The following is a 27,868-nucleotide window of genomic DNA, read 5'->3' as shown; positions in this document are numbered from 1 at the left end:
GTAAACATAGTTTCAAAGATTTTCTTCAAAGAAGTGCCTCAGGACAGTTGTTTTTACAGTTTGATGTCATTTTCATGAATATCTGCAGCTTTCAGCACTTTACTGCCTAGAGATGCATTTTCACTTTTTATGCTCTTAAAAGACGTTTCAGGCAGAGAGGAGGGCAAAAGTTGATTTTGTGAAAGTAAACATAGTTTCAAAGATTTTCTTCAAAGAAGTCCCTCAGGACAGTTGATTTCACAGTTTGATGTCATTTTCATGAATATCTGCAGCTTTCAGCACTTTACTGGCTAGAGATGCATTTTCACTTTTTATGCTCTTAAAAGACGTTTCAGGCAGAGAGGAGGCCAAAAGTTGATTTTGTGAAAGTAAACATAGTTTCAAAGATTTTCTTCAAAGAAGTCCCTCAGGACAGTTGTTTTTACAGTTTGATGTCATTTTCATGAATATCTGCAGCTTTCAGCACTTTACTGCCTAGAGATGCATTTTCACTTTTTATGCTCTTAAAAGACGTTTCAGGCAGAGAGGAGGCCAAAAGTTGATTTTGTGAAAGTAAACATAGATTCAAAGATTTTCTTCAAAGAAGTTCCTCAGGACAGTTGATTTCACAGTTTGATGTCACTTTCATGAATATCTGCAGCTTTCAGCACTTTACTGCCTAGAGATGCATTTTCACTTTTTATGCTCTTAAAAGACGTTTCAGGCAGAGAGGATGCCAAAAATGAATTTTGTGAAAGTAAACATAGTTTCAAAGATTTTCTTCAAAGAAGTGCCTCAGGACAGTTGATTTCACAGTTTGATGTCACTTTCATGAATATCTGCAGCTTTCAGCACTTTACTGCCTAGAGATGCATTTTCACTTTTTATGCTCTTAAAAGACGTTTCAGGCAGAGAGGATGCCAAAAATGAATTTTGTGAAAGTAAACATAGTTTCAAAGATTTTCTTCAAAGAAGTGCCTCAGGACAGTTGTTTTCACAGTTTGATGTCATTTTCATGAATATCTGCAGCTTTCAGCACTTTACTGCCTAGAGATGCATTTTCACTTTTTATGCTCTTAAAAGACGTTTCAGGCAGAGAGGAGGCCAAAAGTTGATTTTGTGAAAGTAAACATAGATTCAAAGATTTTCTTCAAAGAAGTTCCTCAGGACAGTTGATTTCACAGTTTGATGTCACTTTCATGAATATCTGCAGCTTTCAGCACTTTACTGCCTTGAGATGCATTTTCACTTTTTATGCTCTTAAAAGACGTTTCAGGCAGAGAGGATGCCAAAAATGAATTTTGTGAAAGTAAACATAGTTTCAAAGATTTTCTTCAAAGAAGTGCCTCAGGACAGTTGATTTCACAGTTTGATGTCACTTTCATGAATATCTGCAGCTTTCAGCACTTTACTGGCTAGAGATGCATTTTCACTTTTTATGCTCTTAAAAGACGTTTCAGGCAGAGAGGAGGCCAAAAGTTGATTTTGTGAAAGTAAACATAGTTTCAAAGATTTTCTTCAAAGAAGTTCCTCAGGACAGTTGATTTCACAGTTTGATGTCACTTTCATGAATATCTGCAGCTTTCAGCACTTTACTGCCTTGAGATGCATTTTCACTTTTTATGCTCTTAAAAGACGTTTCAGGCAGAGAGGATGCCAAAAATGAATTTTGTGAAAGTAAACATAGTTTCAAAGATTTTCTTCAAAGAAGTGCCTCAGGACAGTTGATTTCACAGTTTGATGTCACTTTCATGAATATCTGCAGCTTTCAGCACTTTACTGCCTAGAGATGCATTTTCACTTTTTATGCTCTTAAAAGACGTTTCAGGCAGAGAGGATGCCAAAAATGAATTTTGTGAAAGTAAACATAGTTTCAAAGATTTTCTTCAAAGAAGTGCCTCAGGACAGTTGTTTTCACAGTTTGATGTCATTTTCATGAATATCTGCAGCTTTCAGCACTTTACTGGCTAGAGATGCATTTTCACTTTTTATGCTCTTAAAAGACGTTTCAGGCAGAGAGGAGGCCAAAAGTTGATTTTGTGAAAGTAAACATAGTTTCAAAGATTTTCTTCAAAGAAGTCCCTCAGGACAGTTGATTTCACAGTTTGATGTCATTTTCATGAATATCTGCAGCTTTCAGCACTTTACTGCCTAGAGATGCATTTTCACTTTTTATGCTCTTATAAAAGACGTTTCAGGCAGAGAGGAGGCCAAAAGTTGATTTTGTGAAAGTAAACATAGTTTCAAAGATTTTCTTCAAAGAAGTGCCTCAGGACAGTTGATTTCACAGTCTGATGTCATTTTCATGAATATCTGCAGCTTTCAGCACTTTACTGGCTAGATATGCATTTTCACTTTTTATGCTCTTAAAAGACGTTTCAGGCAGAGAGGAGGCCAAAAGTTGATTTTGTGAAAGTAAACATAGTTTCAAAGATTTTCTTCAAAGAAGTCCCTCAGGACAGTTGATTTCACAGTTTGATGTCATTTTCATGAATATCTGCAGCTTTCAGCACTTTACTGCCTAGAGATGCATTTTCACTTTTTATGCTCTTATAAAAGACGTTTCAGGCAGAGAGGAGGCCAAAAGTTGATTTTGTGAAAGTAAACATAGTTTCAAAGATTTTCTTCAAAGAAGTGCCTCAGGACAGTTGATTTTACAGTTTGATGTCATTTTCATGAAGATGCAGCTTTCAGCACTTTACTGCCTCGAGATGCATTTTCACTTTTTATGCTCTTAAAAGACGTTTCAGGCAGAGAGGAGGCCAAAAGTTAATTTTGTGAAAGTAAACATAGTTTCAAAGATTTTCTTCAAAGAAGTGCCTCAGGACAGTTGATTTCACAGTCTGATGTCATTTTCATGAATATCTCCAGCTTCCAGCACTTTACTGCCTAGAGATGCATTTTCACTTTTTATGCTCTTAAAAGACGTTTCAGGCAGAGAGGAGGCCAAAAGTTGATTTTGTGAAAGGAAACATAGTTTCAAAGATTTTCTTCAAAGAAGTGCCTCAGGACAGTTGATTTCACAGTTTGATGTCATTTTCATGAATATCTGCAGCTTTCAGCACTTTACTGGCTAGAGATGCATTTTCACTTTTTATGCTCTTAAAAGACGTTTCAGGCAGAGAGGAGGCCAAAAGTTGATTTCGTGAAAGTAAACATAGTTTCAAAGATTTCCTTTAAAGAAGTCCCTCAGGACAGTTGATTTCACAGTCTGATGTCATTTTCATGAATATCTGCAGCTTTCAGCAGATATTCATGCAGATAACCTTAATGCTAACTGCAAAAACAGCGTACTATACACATTAGTATACAGTACAGTTTATTCTTAACAATTGGTATATTTTATGGAAATTGAAAGTTTGGAAGTTTTTGGTTTTTTTAACGTACACTTAGGTTAAAGTCTGCCCTTTCCAGCAAACTGATGTCTGAAGTGGAATATAAATAAGGTTTTGCTACCAGGTGAGCAAATGTAAATAACACGGGGAAAAAATGATTCAATGCAAACATTGATCTCTTGTTGTTGCTCTGTTGTTGAATGAGGAGGGGGAAATTATACAATTCGCCGTAATTAACTATTGCTAATATCAATGTCCGTTCCAACCACATCTACTGGCATAAAAACAGGAAGTCAGTGGTAAAGTAGTAAAGCCTGCATCTTGCTTGACTGCCTCAGCGACAACTGAGAGTAAGTCAGAGAGAAAGAAATGCTTCTACAAGGTTAAGGTTTTCATGGAGATGTAATATGTAACTTTTTGTGTGATATTTGTGTATTATATCTACCCAGAAGTAAATGCACAAAAGACTCAAAAGCTTGACTGCCTGTGCTGTCCTACTACAGTTGAACAGCTACGGTGCAGATACATGAATCCGTGCATTCATCACTTTAGAGGCTGGTTTGAAGCTGTCAAAAGACAAATGCCAGTTCTGTCGGTCAGAAGTAACCTACGTGGGACACATTGTGTCAGAGAATGGAATCGCCACAGATCCTGCCAAAACTGAAGCAATAGCCCACTGGGAACAGCCAATTGATCTGCCATCATTGCAGTCATTCTTAGGATTCTGTGGTTACTACCGTCGCTTCATAAAGAACTTCTCCATCATCGTCAGACCTCTTACCGAACTCTGCAAGGGTTATCCACCTACTCAAAAGAATAGGAAAGTGGCCAAGGTACCAGATGAGACATACTACAAAGCGAGGGAACCCTTTGGGGACAGGTGGGATCAGTCATGCACAGAGGCCCTCAAGAAGATCATTTACTGCCTCACCAACGCACCTGTCCTAGCTTTCGCTGACCCAGCAAAGCCCTATGCTATGCCCTATACACATAGATGCCAATTTTAAAGGTTTAGGGGCTGTGCTAAACCAAGAACACCCAGCAGGATTGAGACCAGTCGCTTTTGCTAGCAGAAAACTGAGTTCCTTGGAGAACTATCCAGTGCATCAGCTTGAATTCCTGGCACTTAAATGGGCTGTGGTAGATAAATGTCATGTCTATCTCTATGGAGCAAGTTTTACTGTGAGGACAGATAACAACCCCTTAACGTATGTCCTCACGACAGGCAAACTAAATGCAATCGGTCATCGTTGGCTTGCTGCGCTCTCTCGACATCAACTTCACCCTCCAGTACCGACCAGGAAGTAGCAACATTGACGCTGACGCATTGTCGCGCAATCCCTTTCCAAACAATGATGTTGAGTGGCAAAACATCCTACCTAAAAGTGTCAAAGCTCTCTGTACACAGATCAGATGTGGGAAACCAGCTGGAGAGTCCCTCAACTGTGCAGAGCCATTAGGGGTTTCCCCTGATGCCATCCCTGAGTATTATGTGTTTCCTACACGTTTGGATGTTGGTTGCCTGACTCGGATAAGTCTTAAGACTTCAGACTTTCACAGCCCTGAAGATCTCCACATTGATTTTATATTCATGTGCAGAAAGGTCCTTCGCCCTGTATAACGGCAGGGAAAGCTCTGCTACAAAGTCAATTGTGATTAAAGAACCTGTTCTAGTCCCTGTTCAAGCCAATTATAAACAGCTAGCTAATATTAGTTCCATGTAGGTTAATGGCACACTTAGTTTTCTTTAACAAATCAAACACAGTTAACCCAAACTTTACATTTGATAACGTTACCGCTTAACCACTTAAATATACTTACTTTTCCTCTGTCCCATCGCTAACAACTGTCTGCTCGAAGTGCATCTAATTCTCTCTATCGTACACCTCAACTGACATTAACGTTACGCACTTTCGTGCCACCACTGACGGAACAATGAATTAAATATAACAACGATAGGTAGCTAGACTTGACCAACCGAGTGTTTGCTACATCACAAATGATACCCAGTGAGCATTTTTCTGTTGAAAAGACGTTCAGAATTGGTTGAAAAGTGAAAGTTTTTTAGCCGACTATTTGAAGACGTTGATTCAACGTTCACGCTTAGACCAGATTTCAACGTGATTTGCAATACTATAATTTTTCGTCCTCTACATTATGCTAATAGTAATATATCATCATTTTAGAGGCTTACTAAGAAACCACATCCACATTTATCAGTAGAAAATCACGTTGAAATCTGGTCTAAACGTGAACGTTGAATCAACGTCTTCAAATAGTCGGCTAAAAAACTTTCACTTTTCAACGTGTTTTCAACGTCACTGTGTTTTCAACGTCAAAATGCTCTCAGATCAATATGTAGCAACTAAATACTTAATCATAGTAACACATCATCAGTTTCCACTTACAGGACAAAAGACCAAGTGACACAGGCAACAGTTCATTTGTATTTATTAATATATTGTTTATATTTATATTGCTTAATAAATACAAATGAACTGTTGCCTGTGTCACTTGGTCTTTTGTCCTGTAAGTGGAAACTGATGATGTATGGTTGTATTTTATATACAACCATAATCTCCTTTTCCTGCTTTAAAAGTAGTTTTCAAAGCCACACAGGAGCCGGTTTCAGGAGATCTGCCATATTTTCAAGCTGGACATCTGTAAATAAAACAAGTTCGTAATGTTCGTAAAGAGCTAAAGCTAACATGCGAAGACTACAAGCTAGCAGCCTCGCCCGCATGGTGACTGAGCATAACATGATATTAGTGGTATGGTAATGATATTTTGGTTTGGAATATTGGAATAAAGTAGTTCAAGTATTTACAGAGTGTGTCGTTAGCGTGAAGCCTCGTTTATTCCGTCAGCTCTTTCACTTCACTCATCACTCAGTAAGAGCTAGCTAGCTCAAATCGTGCCGTGTTTCCAGCCGTCTCTAACTTAGAAAAATGCACAGAGTCATGCGTGTTCCAGCAGTAAACACAGAGTCGTATTTTACGTGAATATACAGACAGAATGTGCTCTGCTCTCATTACCATGTCCTGGGAGCTTCTTGTTGACAGCACACAGTCTATCCATATTTACGACATTTTATATGAAATATTAAATGCGTTGAAATCACGTCTTCGTCACTTATCCGGCCAGCGTAATATGATTTTGGAGAAAAACGTTTAAAGTAACCAAAATCGCGTCTCTTTCAACCTACAACTGAACAACTAAAACTGTCACTTTTCAACGTGATTTAACCGTGATTTCAACGTCACCGTGTTTTAACCGTCAAAATGCTCTCAGATCAATATGTAGCAACTAAATACTTAATGTTAGTAACACATCAACAGTTTCCACTTACAGGACAAAAGACCAAGTGACAGGCAACAGTTCATTTGTATTTATTATAGCACAATATAAATATAAACAATGTTCTTTATATATAACCATAATCTCCTTCTCCTCCTTTAAATGTCATTTGCAAAGCCACACAGGAGCCGGTTTCAGGAGATCTGCCATATTTTCAAGCTGGACATCTGTAAATAAAACAAGTATTTAAACTGTGTACAGCCCCACTCGCTGTCCGTACTACGGACAGTAAGAAAAATACGGAAAATACACGTGTATTTTACATGTGAAATGTCCTAAATACTCTATTTTATAACGTTGGGCTACAGGGACAGTCCACAAAGAAAGTGTCTCCAATATTAACTAACACACATGTCTGTTTACTTTCGTAACATGCTAACACTACAAGCTAACATGCTAACGCTACAATTGCTAGCAGCCTCGCCACCATGGTGAGCATAACATGATATTAATGGTTTGGTAATGATATTTCGGTTTGCAATATTGGAATAAAGTAGTTCAAGTACTTACAGAGTGTGTCGTTAGCGTGAAGCCTCGTTTATTCCGTCAGCTCGTTCAATTCGCTCATCAACTCAGTAAGCGCTAGCTAGCTACCTCAAATAGTGCCGTCTTTCCAGCCATCGCCTCTACCTTAGAAAAATGCACAGTCTGTGGCCATGCGTATTCCAGCAGTAAACACAGAGGTTGTATTTTACGTGAACATACAGACATAATGTGCTCTGCTCTCATTATGATGTCCTGGGACCTTCTTGTTGACAGCACACAGTCTATAGTTCCATATTTACGACGTTTTATATGAGACATTGAATGCGTTGAAATAACGTCTTCGTGTAGACCACATTTCACCGGCCAGCGTAATATGATTTTGGAGAGATATGTTTAAAGTAACCAAAATCGCATCTCTTTCAACCTACAACTTAACAAACCATCAATATTTTAAAACAAATTGGTGTTTTGTGACACGTTGATATTGTAACCGTAATTTAGCCGGTTCAAAAGACGGTTACAATACGTCTAAGACGTTCAGACCCCAAATCAACGCTTTTTCAACCAGAAATCAACGTTGAAATCCGGGTTAGTGCTCACTGGGCCCTTACTTTAGTGTTCCCGGTCTAATTAGACCGGTCTGTTTTAACTGCTCTTACATTAACACAAAAACCATTAATCATCCCCACATTTTATTTAACACCTTTTTAAGCTGTAAACAATGTCTCAGACAAGTGGTTTATATGAACAACTGTATATACAAAGAATAGACACTGAAAATGTATCGCTAAATTAAATGAAACTGTTGCAAGGACATTGTTGACAGGAATATAAGCCTTCCGGACTCCGCATTCCACAGACTTTTTCTAGTCTCATTGTTTGACCGATATACTCCTGCTAGAATCAACAGACCCATGTAGGCTTGGAGGTCTGGTCCAATGCTCTCCACGTGTCCACAAACACACGCCTCCCCTCCAGGTTTGTCATGTCCAGTATAATACCCTCAATGCACTCTGGTAAAAAGAGTTGGAAGCTGGACTTGATGTCTTCCACACGAGATGTTGCATATCGTATATCGTATATATCGTATATCGTATAAAGGTTTATATGGGGGAAAGTGAGAAGATATGAAACATTGTTTAGTCTGGAAGGTGTGGTTCACGTGGGGGGATGGGCACATAAACGTGGTATAGAGATGGGTTCCCATAACAAACACCAGATTTTTTGTTTGAAGTTTGAAAAGTGTACAACTTTATATATGGGGCTGTGAACAGGTGTGTGTGTGTGTGTGTGTGTGTGTGTGTGTGTGTGTGTGTGTGTTTGTATGGGAGGGGTTGTGGGTGTGTATGGGGCTGTTTTCCATTTGATGAATGGACATAATCTAGTGCTCCCCATTCATTTCCTATGGCGGTCACTTTTGACCGGGAACACCATGGGTGTTGCAAAGTTGACTAAACCACTAAAAATTCAATGATAGGCCTATGTTCAAATGCCTAGTGTGCAGGATATGAGGCCTTGAGGCAATCAGATGTAAAACACAATATTTATGATTGATTAAAGTTGTAAATCAGTCAGATTTGACCCGAACACAACAGGAGGGTTAAATTTATCTTTGCCAATATCCAACCAGCTCTGTGTCATCCACAGTGTGTGCAGACGTTCGCTCTTTACCGCAGCGCCCGGAGCTCCCCGCCCATCAGCCGGCAAGTGGGCGGGGAGCTCCGAGCGCTGCAGCACGGGCCGAAGAGTTTGGCCGGGCACTGCTGGACGTGCAGTGTGTGCAACACTACGTGTGCCTCAGGAGAGTTGATTTCACAGTGTTATGTCTTTTTCATGAATATCTGCAGCTTTCAGCACTTTAGAGATGCATTTTCACTTTTTATGCTCTTAAAATAAGTTTCAGGCTGGGAAGAGGCCGAAAGTGGATTTTGTGAAAGTAAACATAGTTTCAAAGATTTTCTTCAAAGAAGTGCCTCAGGACAGTTGATTTCACAGTTTGATGTCATTTTCATGAATATCTGCAGCTTTCAGCACTTTACTGCCTAGAGATGCATTTACACTTTTTATGCTCTTAAAAGACGTTTCAGGCAGAGAGGAGGCCAAAAGTTGATTTTGTGAAAGTAAACATAGTTTCAAAGATTTTCTTCAAAGAACTGCCTCAGGACAGTTGATTTCACAGTTTGTCATTTTCATGAATATCTGCAGCTTCCAGCACTTTACTGCACTTTACTGCCATCCCTGAGTATTATGTGTTTCCTACACGTTTGGATGTTGGTTGCCTGACTCGGATAAGTCTTAAGACTTAAGACTTTCACAGCCCTGAAGATCTCCACATTGATTTTATATTCATGTGCAGAAAGGTCCTTCGCCCTGTATAACGGCAGGGAAAGCTCTGCTACAAAGTCAATTGTGATTAAAGAACCTGTTCTAGTCCCTGTTCAAGCCAATTATAAACAGCTAGCTAATATTAGTTCCATGTAGGTTAATGGCACACTTAGTTTTCTTTAACAAATCAAACACAGTTAACCCAAACTTTACATTTAATAACGTTACCGCTTAACCACTTAAATATACTTACTTTTCCTCTGTCCCATCGCTAACAACTGTCTGCTCGAAGTGCATCTAATTCTCTCTATCGTACACCTCAACTGACATTAACGTTACGCACTTTCGTGCCACCACTGACGGAACAATGAATTAAATATAACAACGATAGGTAGCTAGACTTGACCAACCGAGTGTTTGCTACATCACAAATGATACCCAGTGAGCATTTTTCTGTTGAAAAGACGTTCAGAATTGGTTGAAAAGTGAAAGTTTTTTCGCCGACTATTTGTAGACGATTAAACGTTCACGCTTAGACCAGATTTCAACGTGATTTGCAATACTATAATTTTTCGTCCTCTACATTATGCTAATAGTAATATATCATCATTTTAGAGGCTTACTAAGAAACCACATCCACATTTATCAGTAGAAAATCACGTTGAAATCTGGTCTAAACGTGAACGTTGAATCAACGTCTTCAAATAGTCGGCTAAAAAACTTTCACTTTTCAACGTGTTTTCAACGTCACTGTGTTTTCAACGTGAAAATGCTCTCAGATCAATATGTAGCAACTAAATACTTAATCATAGTAACACATCATCAGTTTCCACTTACAGGACAAAAGACCAAGTGACACAGGCAACAGTTCATTTGTATTTATTAATATATTGTTTATATTTATATTGCTTAATAAATACAAATGAACTGTTGCCTGTGTCACTTGGTCTTTTGTCCTGTAAGTGGAAACTGATGATGTATGGTTGTATTTTATATACAACCATAATCTCCTTTTCCTGCTTTAAAAGTAGTTTTCAAAGCCACACAGGAGCCGGTTTCAGGAGATCTGCCATATTTTCAAGCTGGACATCTGTAAATAAAACAAGTTCGTAATGTTCGTAAAGAGCTAAAGCTAACATGCGAAGACTACAAGCTAGCAGCCTCGCCCGCATGGTGACTGAGCATAACATGATATTAGTGGTATGGTAATGATATTTTGGTTTGCAATATTGGAATAAAGTAGTTCAAGTATTTACAGAGTGTGTCGTTAGCGTGAAGCCTCGTTTATTCCGTCAGCTCTTTCACTTCACTCATCACTCAGTAAGAGCTAGCTAGCTCAAATCGTGCCGTGTTTCCAGCCGTCTCTAACTTAGAAAAATGCACAGAGTCATGCGTGTTCCAGCAGTAAACACAGAGTCGTATTTTACGTGAATATACAGACAGAATGTGCTCTGCTCTCATTACCATGTCCTGGGAGCTTCTTGTTGACAGCACACAGTCTATCCATATTTACGACATTTTATATGAAATATTAAATGCGTTGAAATCACGTCTTCGTCACTTATCCGGCCAGCGTAATATGATTTTGGAGAAATACGTTTAAAGTAACCAAAATCGCGTCTCTTTCAACCTACAACTGAACAACTAAAACTGTCACTTTTCAACGTGATTTAACCGTGATTTCAACGTCACCGTGTTTTAACCGTCAAAATGCTCTCAGATCAATATGTAGCAACTAAATACTTAATGTTAGTAACACATCAACAGTTTCCACTTACAGGACAAAAGACCAAGTGACAGGCAACAGTTCATTTGTATTTATTATAGCACAATATAAATATAAACAATGTTCTTTATATATAACCATAATCTCCTTCTCCTCCTTTAAATGTCATTTGCAAAGCCACACAGGAGCCGGTTTCAGGAGATCTGCCATATTTTCAAGCTGGACATCTGTAAATAAAACAAGTATTTAAACTGTGTACAGCCCCACTCGCTGTCCGTACTACGGACAGTAAGAAAAATACGGAAAATACACGTGTATTTTACATGTGAAATGTCCTAAATACTCTATTTTATAACGTTGGGCTACAGGGACAGTCCACAAAGAAAGTGTCTCCAATATTAACTAACACACATGTCTGTTTACTTTCGTAACATGCTAACACTACAAGCTAACATGCTAACGCTACAATTGCTAGCAGCCTCGCCACCATGGTGAGCATAACATGATATTAATGGTTTGGTAATGATATTTCGGTTTGCAATATTGGAATAAAGTAGTTCAAGTACTTACAGAGTGTGTCGTTAGCGTGAAGCCTCGTTTATTCCGTCAGCTCGTTCAATTCGCTCATCAACTCAGTAAGCGCTAGCTAGCTACCTCAAATAGTGCCGTCTTTCCAGCCATCGCCTCTACCTTAGAAAAATGCACAGTCTGTGGCCATGCGTATTCCAGCAGTAAACACAGAGGTTGTATTTTACGTGAACATACAGACATAATGTGCTCTGCTCTCATTATGATGTCCTGGGACCTTCTTGTTGACAGCACACAGTCTATAGTTCCATATTTACGGCGTTTTATATGAGACATTGAATGCGTTGAAATAACGTCTTCGTGTAGACCACATTTCACCGGCCAGCGTAATATGATTTTGGAGAGATATGTTTAAAGTAACCAAAATCGCATCTCTTTCAACCTACAACTTAACAAACCATCAATATTTTAAAACAAATTGGTGTTTTGTGACACGTTGATATTGTAACCGTAATTTAGCCGGTTCAAAAGACGGTTACAATACGTCTAAGACGTTCAGACCCCAAATCAACGCTTTTTCAACCAGAAATCAACGTTGAAATCCGGGTTAGTGCTCACTGGGCCCTTACTTTAGTGTTCCCGGTCTAATTAGACCGGTCTGTTTTAACTGCTCTTACATTAACACAAAAACCATTAATCATCCCCACATTTTATTTAACACCTTTTTAAGCTGTAAACAATGTCTCAGACAAGTGGTTTATATGAACAACTGTATATACAAAGAATAGACACTGAAAATGTATCGCTAAATTAAATGAAACTGTTGCAAGGACATTGTTGACAGGAATATAAGCCTTCCGGACTCCGCATTCCACAGACTTTTTCTAGTCTCATTGTTTGACCGATATACTCCTGCTAGAATCAACAGACCCATGTAGGCTTGGAGGTCTGGTCCAATGCTCTCCACGTGTCCACAAACACACGCCTCCCCTCCAGGTTTGTCATGTCCAGTATAATACCCTCAATGCACTCTGGTAAAAAGAGTTGGAAGCTGGACTTGATGTCTTCCACACGAGATGTTGCATATCGTATATCGTATATATCGTATATCGTATAAAGGTTTATATGGGGGAAAGTGAGAAGATATGAAACATTGTTTAGTCTGGAAGGTGTGGTTCACGTGGGGGGATGGGCACATAAACGTGGTATAGAGATGGGTTCCCATAACAAACACCAGATTTTTTGTTTGAAGTTTGAAAAGTGTACAACTTTATATATGGGGCTGTGAACAGGTGTGTGTGTGTGTGTGTGTGTGTGTGTGTGTGTGTGTGTGTGTGTGTGTGTGTTTGTATGGGAGGGGTTGTGGGTGTGTATGGGGCTGTTTTCCATTTGATGAATGGACATAATCTAGTGCTCCCCATTCATTTCCTATGGCGGTCACTTTTGACCGGGAACACCATGGGTGTTGCAAAGTTGACTAAACCACTAAAAATTCAATGATAGGCCTATGTTCAAATGCCTAGTGTGCAGGATATGAGGCCTTGAGGCAATCAGATGTAAAACACAATATTTATGATTGATTAAAGTTGTAAATCAGTCAGATTTGACCCGAACACAACAGGAGGGTTAAATTTATCTTTGCCAATATCCAACCAGCTCTGTGTCATCCACAGTGTGTGCAGACGTTCGCTCTTTACCGCAGCGCCCGGAGCTCCCCGCCCATCAGCCGGCAAGTGGGCGGGGAGCTCCGAGCGCTGCAGCACGGGCCGAAGAGTTTGGCCGGGCACTGCTGGACGTGCAGTGTGTGCAACACTACGTGTGCCTCAGGAGAGTTGATTTCACAGTGTTATGTCTTTTTCATGAATATCTGCAGCTTTCAGCACTTTAGAGATGCATTTTCACTTTTTATGCTCTTAAAATAAGTTTCAGGCTGGGAAGAGGCCGAAAGTGGATTTTGTGAAAGTAAACATAGTTTCAAAGATTTTCTTCAAAAAAGTGGATTTTGTGAAAATAAACAGTTTCAAAGATTTCCTTCAAAAATTGGATTTTGTGAAAGTAAAGATAGTTTCAAAGATTATCACTTTTTATGCTATTAAAAGACGTTTCAGGCAGAGAGGAGGCCAAAAGTTGATTTTGTGAAAGTAAACATAGTTTCAAAGATTTTCTTCAAAGAAGTCCCTCAGGACAGTTGTTTTCACAGTTTGATGTCATTTTCATGAATATCTGCAGCTTTCAGCACTTTACTGCCTAGAGATGCATTTTCACTTTTTATGCTCTTAAAAGACGTTTCAGGCAGAGAGGAGGCCAAAAGTTGATTTTGTGAAAGTAAACATAGTTTCAAAGATTTTCTTCAAAGAAGTCCCTCAGGACAGTTGTTTTCACAGTTTGATGTCATTTTCATGAATATCTGCAGCTTTCAGCACTTTACTGCCTAGAGATGCATTTTCACTTTTTATGCTCTTAAAAGACGTTTCAGGCAGAGAGGAGGCCAAAAGTTGATTTTGTGAAAGTAAACATAGTTTCAAAGATTTTCTTCAAAGAAGTGCCTCAGGACAGTTGTTTTCACAGTTTGATGTCATTTTCATGAATATCTGCAGCTTTCAGCACTTTACTGCCTAGAGATGCATTTTCACTTTTTATGCTCTTAAAAGACGTTTCAGGCAGAGAGGAGGCCAAAAGTTGATTTTGTGAAAGTAAACATAGTTTCAAAGATTTTCTTCAAAGTGCCTCAGGACAGTTGTTTTCACAGTTTGATGTCATTTTCATGAATATCTGCAGCTTTCAGCACTTTACTGGCTAGAGATGCATTTTCACTTTTTATGCTCTTAAAAGACGTTTCAGGCAGAGAGGAGGCCAAAAGTTGATTTTGTGAAAGTAACCATAGATTCAAAGATTTTCTTCAAAGAAGTGCCTCATGACAGTTGATTTCACAGTTTGATGTCATTTTCATGAATATCTGCAGCTTTCAGCACTTTACTGGCTAGAGATGCATTTTCACTTTTTATGCTCTTAAAAGACGTTTCAGGCAGAGAGGAGGCCAAAAGTTGATTTTGTGAAAGTAACCATAGATTCAAAGATTTTCTTCAAAGAAGTGCCTCATGACAGTTGATTTCACAGTTTGATGTCATTTTCATGAATATCTGCAGCTTTCAGCACTTTACTGGCTAGAGATGCATTTTCACTTTTTATGCTCTTAAAAGACGTTTCAGGCAGAGAGGATGCCAAAAATTGATTTTGTGAAAGTAAACATAGTTTCAAAGATTTTCTTCAAAGAAGTTTCTCAGGACAGTTGTTTTCACAGTTTGATGTCATTTTCATGAATATCTGCAGCTTTCAGCACTTTACTAACTAGAGATGCATTTTCACTTTTTATGCTCTTTAAAAGACGTTTCAGGCAGAGAGGAGGCCAAAAGTGGATTTTGTGAAAGTAAACAGTTTCAAAGATTTTCTTCAAAGAAGTCCCTCAGGACAGTTGATTTCACAGTTTGATGTCATTTTCATGAATATCTGCAGCTTTCAGCACTTTACTGCCTAGAGATGCATTTTCACTTTTTATGCTCTTAAAAGACGTTTCAGCCAGAGAGGATGCCAAAAATTAATTTTGTGAAAGTAAACATAGTTTCAAAGATTTTCTTCAAAGAAGTGCCTCAGGACAGTTGTTTTCACAGTTTGATGTCATTTTCATGAATATCTGCAGCTTTCAGCACTTTACTGCCTAGAGATGCATTTTCACTTTTTATGCTCTTAAAAGACGTTTCAGGCAGAGAGGAGGCCAAAAGTTGATTTTGTGAAAGTAAACATAGTTTCAAAGATTTTCTTCAAAGAAGTCCCTCAGGACAGTTGTTTTCACAGTTTGATGTCATTTTCATGAATATCTGCAGCTTTCAGCACTTTATTGCCTAGAGATGCATTTTCACTTTTTATGCTCTTAAAAGACGTTTCAGGCAGAGAGGAGGCCAAAAGTTGATTTTGTGAAAGTAAACATAGTTTCAAAGATTTTCTTCAAAGAACTGCCTCAGGACAGTTGATTTCACAGTTTGTCATTTTCATGAATATCTCCAGCTTCCAGCACTTTACTGCCTAGAGATGCATTTTCACTTTTTATGCTCTTAAAAGACGTTTCAGGCAGAGGAGGCCAAAAGTTGATTTTGTGAAAGTAAACATAGTTTCAAAGATTTTCTTCAAAGAACTGCCTCAGGACAGTTGATTTCACAGTTTGTCATTTTCATGAATATCTCCAGCTTCCAGCACTTTACTGCACTTTACTGCCATCCCTGAGTATTATGTGTTTCCTACACGTTTGGATGTTGGTTGCCTGACTCGGATAAGTCTTAAGACTTAAGACTTTCACAGCCCTGAAGATCTCCACATTGATTTTATATTCATGTGCAGAAAGGTCCTTCGCCCTGTATAACGGCAGGGAAAGCTCTGCTACAAAGTCAATTGTGATTAAAGAACCTGTTCTAGTCCCTGTTCAAGCCAATTATAAACAGCTAGCTAATATTAGTTCCATGTAGGTTAATGGCACACTTAGTTTTCTTTAACAAATCAAACACAGTTAACCCAAACTTTACATTTAATAACGTTACCGCTTAACCACTTAAATATACTTACTTTTCCTCTGTCCCATCGCTAACAACTGTCTGCTCGAAGTGCATCTAATTCTCTCTATCGTACACCTCAACTGACATTAACGTTACGCACTTTCGTGCCACCACTGACGGAACAATGAATTAAATATAACAACGATAGGTAGCTAGACTTGACCAACCGAGTGTTTGCTACATCACAAATGATACCCAGTGAGCATTTTTCTGTTGAAAAGACGTTCAGAATTGGTTGAAAAGTGAAAGTTTTTTCGCCGACTATTTGTAGACGATTAAACGTTCACGCTTAGACCAGATTTCAACGTGATTTGCAATACTATAATTTTTCGTCCTCTACATTATGCTAATAGTAATATATCATCATTTTAGAGGCTTACTAAGAAACCACATCCACATTTATCAGTAGAAAATCACGTTGAAATCTGGTCTAAACGTGAACGTTGAATCAACGTCTTCAAATAGTCGGCTAAAAAACTTTCACTTTTCAACGTGTTTTCAACGTCACTGTGTTTTCAACGTGAAAATGCTCTCAGATCAATATGTAGCAACTAAATACTTAATCATAGTAACACATCATCAGTTTCCACTTACAGGACAAAAGACCAAGTGACACAGGCAACAGTTCATTTGTATTTATTAATATATTGTTTATATTTATATTGCTTAATAAATACAAATGAACTGTTGCCTGTGTCACTTGGTCTTTTGTCCTGTAAGTGGAAACTGATGATGTATGGTTGTATTTTATATACAACCATAATCTCCTTTTCCTGCTTTAAAAGTAGTTTTCAAAGCCACACAGGAGCCGGTTTCAGGAGATCTGCCATATTTTCAAGCTGGACATCTGTAAATAAAACAAGTTCGTAATGTTCGTAAAGAGCTAAAGCTAACATGCGAAGACTACAAGCTAGCAGCCTCGCCCGCATGGTGACTGAGCATAACATGATATTAGTGGTATGGTAATGATATTTTGGTTTGCAATATTGGAATAAAGTAGTTCAAGTATTTACAGAGTGTGTCGTTAGCGTGAAGCCTCGTTTATTCCGTCAGCTCTTTCACTTCACTCATCACTCAGTAAGAGCTAGCTAGCTCAAATCGTGCCGTGTTTCCAGCCGTCTCTAACTTAGAAAAATGCACAGAGTCATGCGTGTTCCAGCAGTAAACACAGAGTCGTATTTTACGTGAATATACAGACAGAATGTGCTCTGCTCTCATTACCATGTCCTGGGAGCTTCTTGTTGACAGCACACAGTCTATCCATATTTACGACATTTTATATGAAATATTAAATGCGTTGAAATCACGTCTTCGTCACTTATCCGGCCAGCGTAATATGATTTTGGAGAAATACGTTTAAAGTAACCAAAATCGCGTCTCTTTCAACCTACAACTGAACAACTAAAACTGTCACTTTTCAACGTGATTTAACCGTGATTTCAACGTCACCGTGTTTTAACCGTCAAAATGCTCTCAGATCAATATGTAGCAACTAAATACTTAATGTTAGTAACACATCAACAGTTTCCACTTACAGGACAAAAGACCAAGTGACAGGCAACAGTTCATTTGTATTTATTATAGCACAATATAAATATAAACAATGTTCTTTATATATAACCATAATCTCCTTCTCCTCCTTTAAATGTCATTTGCAAAGCCACACAGGAGCCGGTTTCAGGAGATCTGCCATATTTTCAAGCTGGACATCTGTAAATAAAACAAGTATTTAAACTGTGTACAGCCCCACTCGCTGTCCGTACTACGGACAGTAAGAAAAATACGGAAAATACACGTGTATTTTACATGTGAAATGTCCTAAATACTCTATTTTATAACGTTGGGCTACAGGGACAGTCCACAAAGAAAGTGTCTCCAATATTAACTAACACACATGTCTGTTTACTTTCGTAACATGCTAACACTACAAGCTAACATGCTAACGCTACAATTGCTAGCAGCCTCGCCACCATGGTGAGCATAACATGATATTAATGGTTTGGTAATGATATTTCGGTTTGCAATATTGGAATAAAGTAGTTCAAGTACTTACAGAGTGTGTCGTTAGCGTGAAGCCTCGTTTATTCCGTCAGCTCGTTCAATTCGCTCATCAACTCAGTAAGCGCTAGCTAGCTACCTCAAATAGTGCCGTCTTTCCAGCCATCGCCTCTACCTTAGAAAAATGCACAGTCTGTGGCCATGCGTATTCCAGCAGTAAACACAGAGGTTGTATTTTACGTGAACATACAGACATAATGTGCTCTGCTCTCATTATGATGTCCTGGGACCTTCTTGTTGACAGCACACAGTCTATAGTTCCATATTTACGGCGTTTTATATGAGACATTGAATGCGTTGAAATAACGTCTTCGTGTAGACCACATTTCACCGGCCAGCGTAATATGATTTTGGAGAGATATGTTTAAAGTAACCAAAATCGCATCTCTTTCAACCTACAACTTAACAAACCATCAATATTTTAAAACAAATTGGTGTTTTGTGACACGTTGATATTGTAACCGTAATTTAGCCGGTTCAAAAGACGGTTACAATACGTCTAAGACGTTCAGACCCCAAATCAACGCTTTTTCAACCAGAAATCAACGTTGAAATCCGGGTTAGTGCTCACTGGGCCCTTACTTTAGTGTTCCCGGTCTAATTAGACCGGTCTGTTTTAACTGCTCTTACATTAACACAAAAACCATTAATCATCCCCACATTTTATTTAACACCTTTTTAAGCTGTAAACAATGTCTCAGACAAGTGGTTTATATGAACAACTGTATATACAAAGAATAGACACTGAAAATGTATCGCTAAATTAAATGAAACTGTTGCAAGGACATTGTTGACAGGAATATAAGCCTTCCGGACTCCGCATTCCACAGACTTTTTCTAGTCTCATTGTTTGACCGATATACTCCTGCTAGAATCAACAGACCCATGTAGGCTTGGAGGTCTGGTCCAATGCTCTCCACGTGTCCACAAACACACGCCTCCCCTCCAGGTTTGTCATGTCCAGTATAATACCCTCAATGCACTCTGGTAAAAAGAGTTGGAAGCTGGACTTGATGTCTTCCACACGAGATGTTGCATATCGTATATCGTATATATCGTATATCGTATAAAGGTTTATATGGGGGAAAGTGAGAAGATATGAAACATTGTTTAGTCTGGAAGGTGTGGTTCACGTGGGGGGATGGGCACATAAACGTGGTATAGAGATGGGTTCCCATAACAAACACCAGATTTTTTGTTTGAAGTTTGAAAAGTGTACAACTTTATATATGGGGCTGTGAACAGGTGTGTGTGTGTGTGTGTGTGTGTGTGTGTGTGTGTGTGTGTGTGTGTGTGTGTTTGTATGGGAGGGGTTGTGGGTGTGTATGGGGCTGTTTTCCATTTGATGAATGGACATAATCTAGTGCTCCCCATTCATTTCCTATGGCGGTCACATTTGACCGGGAACACCATGGGTGTTGCAAAGTTGACTAAACCACTAAAAATTCAATGATAGGCCTATGTTCAAATGCCTAGTGTGCAGGATATGAGGCCTTGAGGCAATCAGATGTAAAACACAATATTTATGATTGATTAAAGTTGTAAATCAGTCAGATTTGACCCGAACACAACAGGAGGGTTAAATTTATCTTTGCCAATATCCAACCAGCTCTGTGTCATCCACAGTGTGTGCAGACGTTCGCTCTTTACCGCAGCGCCCGGAGCTCCCCGCCCATCAGCCGGCAAGTGGGCGGGGAGCTCCGAGCGCTGCAGCACGGGCCGAAGAGTTTGGCCGGGCACTGCTGGACGTGCAGTGTGTGCAACACTACGTGTGCCTCAGGAGAGTTGATTTCACAGTGTTATGTCTTTTTCATGAATATCTGCAGCTTTCAGCACTTTAGAGATGCATTTTCACTTTTTATGCTCTTAAAATAAGTTTCAGGCTGGGAAGAGGCCGAAAGTGGATTTTGTGAAAGTAAACATAGTTTCAAAGATTTTCTTCAAAAAAGTGGATTTTGTGAAAATAAACAGTTTCAAAGATTTCCTTCAAAAATTGGATTTTGTGAAAGTAAAGATAGTTTCAAAGATTATCACTTTTTATGCTCTTAAAAGACGTTTCAGGCAGAGAGGAGGCCAAAAGTTGATTTTGTGAAAGTAAACATAGTTTCAAAGATTTTCTTCAAAGAAGTCCCTCAGGACAGTTGTTTTCACAGTTTGATGTCATTTTCATGAATATCTGCAGCTTTCAGCACTTTACTGCCTAGAGATGCATTTTCACTTTTTATGCTCTTAAAAGACGTTTCAGGCAGAGAGGAGGCCAAAAGTTGATTTTGTGAAAGTAAACATAGTTTCAAAGATTTTCTTCAAAGAAGTCCCTCAGGACAGTTGTTTTCACAGTTTGATGTCATTTTCATGAATATCTGCAGCTTTCAGCACTTTACTGCCTAGAGATGCATTTTCACTTTTTATGCTCTTAAAAGACGTTTCAGGCAGAGAGGAGGCCAAAAGTTGATTTTGTGAAAGTAAACATAGTTTCAAAGATTTTCTTCAAAGAAGTGCCTCAGGACAGTTGTTTTCACAGTTTGATGTCATTTTCATGAATATCTGCAGCTTTCAGCACTTTACTGCCTAGAGATGCATTTTCACTTTTTATGCTCTTAAAAGACGTTTCAGGCAGAGAGGAGGCCAAAAGTTGATTTTGTGAAAGTAAACATAGTTTCAAAGATTTTCTTCAAAGTGCCTCAGGACAGTTGTTTTCACAGTTTGATGTCATTTTCATGAATATCTGCAGCTTTCAGCACTTTACTGCCTAGAGATGCATTTTCACTTTTTATGCTCTTAAAAGACGTTTCAGGCAGAGAGGAGGCCAAAAGTTGATTTTGTGAAAGTAACCATAGATTCAAAGATTTTCTTCAAAGAAGTGCCTCATGACAGTTGATTTCACAGTTTGATGTCATTTTCATGAATATCTGCAGCTTTCAGCACTTTACTGGCTAGAGATGCATTTTCACTTTTTATGCTCTTAAAAGACGTTTCAGGCAGAGAGGAGGCCAAAAGTTGATTTTGTGAAAGTAACCATAGATTCAAAGATTTTCTTCAAAGAAGTGCCTCATGACAGTTGATTTCACAGTTTGATGTCATTTTCATGAATATCTGCAGCTTTCAGCACTTTACTGGCTAGAGATGCATTTTCACTTTTTATGCTCTTAAAAGACGTTTCAGGCAGAGAGGATGCCAAAAATTGATTTTGTGAAAGTAAACATAGTTTCAAAGATTTTCTTCAAAGAAGTTTCTCAGGACAGTTGTTTTCACAGTTTGATGTCATTTTCATGAATATCTGCAGCTTTCAGCACTTTACTAACTAGAGATGCATTTTCACTTTTTATGCTCTTTAAAAGACGTTTCAGGCAGAGAGGAGGCCAAAAGTGGATTTTGTGAAAGTAAACATAGTTTCAAAGATTTTCTTCAAAGAAGTCCCTCAGGACAGTTGATTTCACAGTTTGATGTCATTTTCATGAATATCTGCAGCTTTCAGCACTTTACTGCCTAGAGATGCATTTTCACTTTTTATGCTCTTAAAAGACGTTTCAGCCAGAGAGGATGCCAAAAATTAATTTTGTGAAAGTAAACATAGTTTCAAAGATTTTCTTCAAAGAAGTGCCTCAGGACAGTTGTTTTCACAGTTTGATGTCATTTTCATGAATATCTGCAGCTTTCAGCACTTTACTGCCTAGAGATGCATTTTCACTTTTTATGCTCTTAAAAGACGTTTCAGGCAGAGAGGAGGCCAAAAGTTGATTTTGTGAAAGTAAACATAGTTTCAAAGATTTTCTTCAAAGAAGTCCCTCAGGACAGTTGTTTTCACAGTTTGATGTCATTTTCATGAATATCTGCAGCTTTCAGCACTTTATTGCCTAGAGATGCATTTTCACTTTTTATGCTCTTAAAAGACGTTTCAGGCAGAGAGGAGGCCAAAAATTGATTTTGGGAAAGTAAACATAGTTTCAAAGATTTTCTTCAAAGAAGTGCCTCAGGACAGTTGATTTCACAGTTTGTCATTTTCATGAATATCTGCAGCTTTCAGCACTTTACTGGCTAGAGATGCATTTTCACTTTTTATGCTCTTAAAAGACGTTTCAGGCAGAGAGGAGGCCAAAAGTTGATTTTGTGAAAGTAAACATAGTTTCAAAGATTTTCTTCAAAGAAGTGCCTCAGGACAGTTGTTTTCACAGTTTGATGTCATTTTCATGAATATCTGCAGCTTTCAGCACTTTACTGGCTAGAGATGCATTTTCACTTTTTATGCTCTTAAAAGACGTTTCAGGCAGAGAGGAGGCCAAAAGTTGATTTTGTGAAAGTAAACATAGATTCAAAGATTTTCTTCAAAGAAGTGCCTCATGACAGTTGATTTCACAGTTTGATGTCATTTTCATGAATATCTGCAGCTTTCAGCACTTTACTGGCTAGAGATGCATTTTCACTTTTTATGCTCTTAAAAGACGTTTCAGGCAGAGAGGAGGCCAAAAATTGATTTTGTGAAAGTAAACATAGTTTCAAAGATTTTCTTCAAAGAAGTGCCTCAGGACAGTTGATTTCACAGTTTGTCATTTTCATGAATATCTGCAGCTTTCAGCACTTTACTGCCTAGAGATGCATTTTCACTTTTTATGCTCTTAAAAGACGTTTCAGGCAGAGAGGAGGCCAAAAGTTGATTTCGTGAAAGTAAACATAGTTTCAAAGATTTCCTTTAAATAAGTCCCTCAGGACAGTTGATTTCACAGTCTGATGTCATTTTCATGAATATCTGCAGCTTTCAGCAGATATTCATGCAGATAACCTTAATGCTAACTGCAAAAACAGCGCACTATACACATTAGTATACAGTACAGTTCATTCTTAACAATTGGTATATTTTATGGAAATTGAAAGTTTGGAAGTTTTTGGTTTTTTTAACGTACACTTAGGTTAAAGTCTGCCCTTTCCAGCAAACTGATGTCTGAAGTGGAATATAAATAAGGTTTTGCTACCAGGTGAGCAAATGTAAATAACACGGGGAAAAAATGATTCAATGCAAACATTGATCTCTTGTTGTTGCTCTGTTGTTGAATGAGGAGGGGGAAATTATACAATTCGCCGTAATTAACTATTGCTAATATCAATGTCCGTTCCAACCACATCTACTGGCATAAAAACAGGAAGTCAGTGGTAAAGTAGTAAAGCCTGCATCTTGCTTGACTGCCTCAGCGACAACTGAGAGTAAGTCAGAGAGAAAGAAATGCTTCTACAAGGTTAAGGTTTTCATGGAGATGTAATATGTAACTTTTTGTGTGATATTTGTGTATTATATCTACCCAGAAGTAAATGCACAAAAGACTCAAAAGCTTGACTGCCTGTGCTGTCCTACTACAGTTGAACAGCTACGGTGCAGATACATGAATCCGTGCATTCATCACTTTAGAGGCTGGTTTGAAGCTGTCAAAAGACAAATGCCAGTTCTGTCGGTCAGAAGTAACCTACGTGGGACACATTGTGTCAGAGAATGGAATCGCCACAGATCCTGCCAAAACTGAAGCAATAGCCCACTGGGAACAGCCAATTGATCTGCCATCATTGCAGTCATTCTTAGGATTCTGTGGTTACTACCGTCGCTTCATAAAGAACTTCTCCATCATCGTCAGACCTCTTACCGAACTCTGCAAGGGTTATCCACCTACTCAAAAGAATAGGAAAGTGGCCAAGGTACCAGATGAGACATACTACAAAGCGAGGGAACCCTTTGGGGACAGGTGGGATCAGTCATGCACAGAGGCCCTCAAGAAGATCATTTACTGCCTCACCAACGCACCTGTCCTAGCTTTCGCTGACCCAGCAAAGCCCTATGCTATGCCCTATACACATAGATGCCAATTTTAAAGGTTTAGGGGCTGTGCTAAACCAAGAACACCCAGCAGGATTGAGACCAGTCGCTTTTGCTAGCAGAAAACTGAGTTCCTTGGAGAACTATCCAGTGCATCAGCTTGAATTCCTGGCACTTAAATGGGCTGTGGTAGATAAATGTCATGTCTATCTCTATGGAGCAAGTTTTACTGTGAGGACAGATAACAACCCCTTAACGTATGTCCTCACGACAGGCAAACTAAATGCAATCGGTCATCGTTGGCTTGCTGCGCTCTCGACATCAACTTCACCCTCCAGTACCGACCAGGAAGTAGCAACATTGACGCTGACGCATTGTCGCGCAATCCCTTTCCAAACAATGATGTTGAGTGGCAAAACATCCTACCTAAAAGTGTCAAAGCTCTCTGTACACAGATCAGATGTGGGAAACCAGCTGGAGAGTCCCTCAACTGTGCAGAGCCATTAGGGGTTTCCCCTGATGCCATCCCTGAGTATTATGTGTTTCCTACACGTTTGGATGTTGGTTGCCTGACTCGGATAAGTCTTAAGACTTAAGACTTTCACAGCCCTGAAGATCTCCACATTGATTTTATATTCATGTGCAGAAAGGTCCTTCGCCCTGTATAACGGCAGGGAAAGCTCTGCTACAAAGTCAATTGTGATTAAAGAACCTGTTCTAGTCCCTGTTCAAGCCAATTATAAACAGCTAGCTAATATTAGTTCCATGTAGGTTAATGGCACACTTAGTTTTCTTTAACAAATCAAACACAGTTAACCCAAACTTTACATTTAATAACGTTACCGCTTAACCACTTAAATATACTTACTTTTCCTCTGTCCCATCGCTAACAACTGTCTGCTCGAAGTGCATCTAATTCTCTCTATCGTACACCTCAACTGACATTAACGTTACGCACTTTCGTGCCACCACTGACGGAACAATGAATTAAATATAACGATAGGTAGCTAGACTTGACCAACCGAGTGTTTGCTACATCACAAATGATACCCAGTGAGCATTTTTCTGTTGAAAAGACGTTCAGAATTGGTTGAAAAGTGAAAGTTTTTTCGCCGACGATTAAACGTTCACGCTTAGACCAGATTTCAACGTGATTTGCAATACTATAATTTTTCGTCCTCTACATTATGCTAATAGTAATATATCATCATTTTAGAGGCTTACTAACAAACCACATCCACATTTATCAGTAGAAAATCACGTTGAAATCTGGTTTAAACGTGAACGTTGAATCAACGTGTTTTCAACGTCACTGTGTTTTCAACGTCAAAATGCTCTCAGATCGATATGTAGCAACTAAATACTTAATCATAGTAACACATCATCAGTTTCCACTTACAGGACAAAAGACCAAGTGACACAGGCAACAGTTCATTTGTATTTATTAATATATTGTTTATATTTATATTGCTTAATAAATACAAATGAACTGTTGCCTGTGTCACTTGGTCTTTTGTCCTGTAAGTGGAAACTGATGATGTATGGTTGTATTTTATATACAACCATAATCTCCTTTTCCTGCTTTAAAAGTAGTTTTCAAAGCCACACAGGAGCCGGTTTCAGGAGATCTGCCATATTTTCAAGCTGGACATCTGTAAATAAAACAAGTATTTAAACTGTGTACAGCCCCACTCGCTGTCCGTACTACGGACAGTAAGAAAAATACGGAAAATACACGTGTATTTTACATGTGAAATGTCCTAAATACTCTATTTTATAACGTTGGGCTACAGGGACAGTCCACAAAGAAAGTGTCTCCAATATTAACTAACACACATGTCTGTTTACTTTCGTAACATGCTAACACTACAAGCTAACATGCTAACGCTACAATTGCTAGCAGCCTCGCCACCATGGTGAGCATAACATGATATTAATGGTTTGGTAATGATATTTCGGTTTGCAATATTGGAATAAAGTAGTTCAAGTACTTACAGAGTGTGTCGTTAGCGTGAAGCCTCGTTTATTCCGTCAGCTCGTTCAATTCGCTCATCAACTCAGTAAGCGCTAGCTAGCTACCTCAAATAGTGCCGTCTTTCCAGCCATCGCCTCTACCTTAGAAAAATGCACAGTCTGTGGCCATGCGTATTCCAGCAGTAAACACAGAGGTTGTATTTTACGTGAACATACAGACATAATGTGCTCTGCTCTCATTATAATGTCCTGGGACCTTCTTGTTGACAGCACACAGTCTATAGTTCCATATTTACGACGTTTTATATGAGACATTGAATGCGTTGAAATAACGTCTTCGTGTAGACCACATTTCACCGGCCAGCGTAATATGATTTTGGAGAGATATGTTTAAAGTAACCAAAATCGCATCTCTTTCAACCTACAACTTAACAAACCATCAATATTTTAAAACAAATTGGTGTTTTGTGACACGTTGATATTGTAACCGTAATTTAGCCGGTTCAAAAGACGGTTACAATACGTCTAAGACGTTCAGACCCCAAATCAACGCTTTTTCAACCAGAAATCAACGTTGAAATCCGGGTTAGTGCTCACTGGGCCCTTACTTTAGTGTTCCCGGTCTAATTAGACCGGTCTGTTTTAACTGCTCTTACATTAACACAAAAACCATTAATCATCCCCACATTTTATTTAACACCTTTTTAAGCTGTAAACAGACAAGTGGTTTATATGAACAACTGTTAAATGAAACTGTTGCAAGGACATTGTTGACAGGAATATAAGCCTTCCGGACTCCGCATTCCACAGACTTTTTCTAGTCTCATTGTTTGACCGATATACTCCTGCTAGAATCAACAGACCCATGTAGGCTTGGAGGTCTGGTCCAATGCTCTCCACGTGTCCACAAACACACGCCTCCCCTCCAGGTTTGTCATGTCCAGTATAATACCCTCAATGCACTCTGGTAAAAAGAGTTGGAAGCTGGACTTGATGTCTTCCACACGAGATGTTGCATATCGTATATCGTATATATCGTATATCGTATAAAGGTTTATATGGGGGAAAGTGAGAAGATATGAAACATTGTTTAGTCTGGAAGGTGTGGTTCACGTGGGGGGATGGGCACATAAACGTGGTATAGAGATGGGTTCCCATAACAAACACCAGATTTTTTGTTTGAAGTTTGAAAAGTGTACAACTTTATATATGGGGCTGTGAACAGGTGTGTCTGTTCACAGCCCCATATATGCAGTGTGTGTGTGTGTGTGTGTGTGTTTGTATGGGAGGGGTTGTGGGTGTGTATGGGGCTGTTTTCCATTTGATGAATGGACATAATCTAGTGCTCCCCATTCATTTCCTATGGCGGTCACTTTTGACCGGGAACACCATGGGTGTTGCAAAGTTGACTAAACCACTAAAAATTCAATGATAGGCCTATGTTCAAATGCCTAGTGTGGAGGATATGAGGCCTTGAGGCAATCAGATGTAAAACACAATATTTATGATTGATTAAAGTTGTAAATCAGTCAGATTTGACCCGAACACAACAGGAGGGTTAAATTTATCTTTGCCAATATCCAACCAGCTCTGTGTCATCCACAGTGTGTGCAGACGTTCGCTCTTTACCGCAGCGCCCGGAGCTCCCCGCCCATCAGCCGGCAAGTGGGCGGGGAGCTCCGAGCGCTGCAGCACGGGC

Source organism: Anarhichas minor, unplaced genomic scaffold (genome assembly GCF_050575085.1).
Source record: "Anarhichas minor isolate MPS153535 unplaced genomic scaffold, ASM5057508v1 ptg000005l, whole genome shotgun sequence".
Classification (NCBI taxonomy): Eukaryota; Metazoa; Chordata; class Actinopteri; order Perciformes; family Anarhichadidae; genus Anarhichas; species Anarhichas minor.
The sequence above is the reverse complement of the archived record's forward strand: the minus strand, read 5'-3'. Positions refer to the sequence as shown.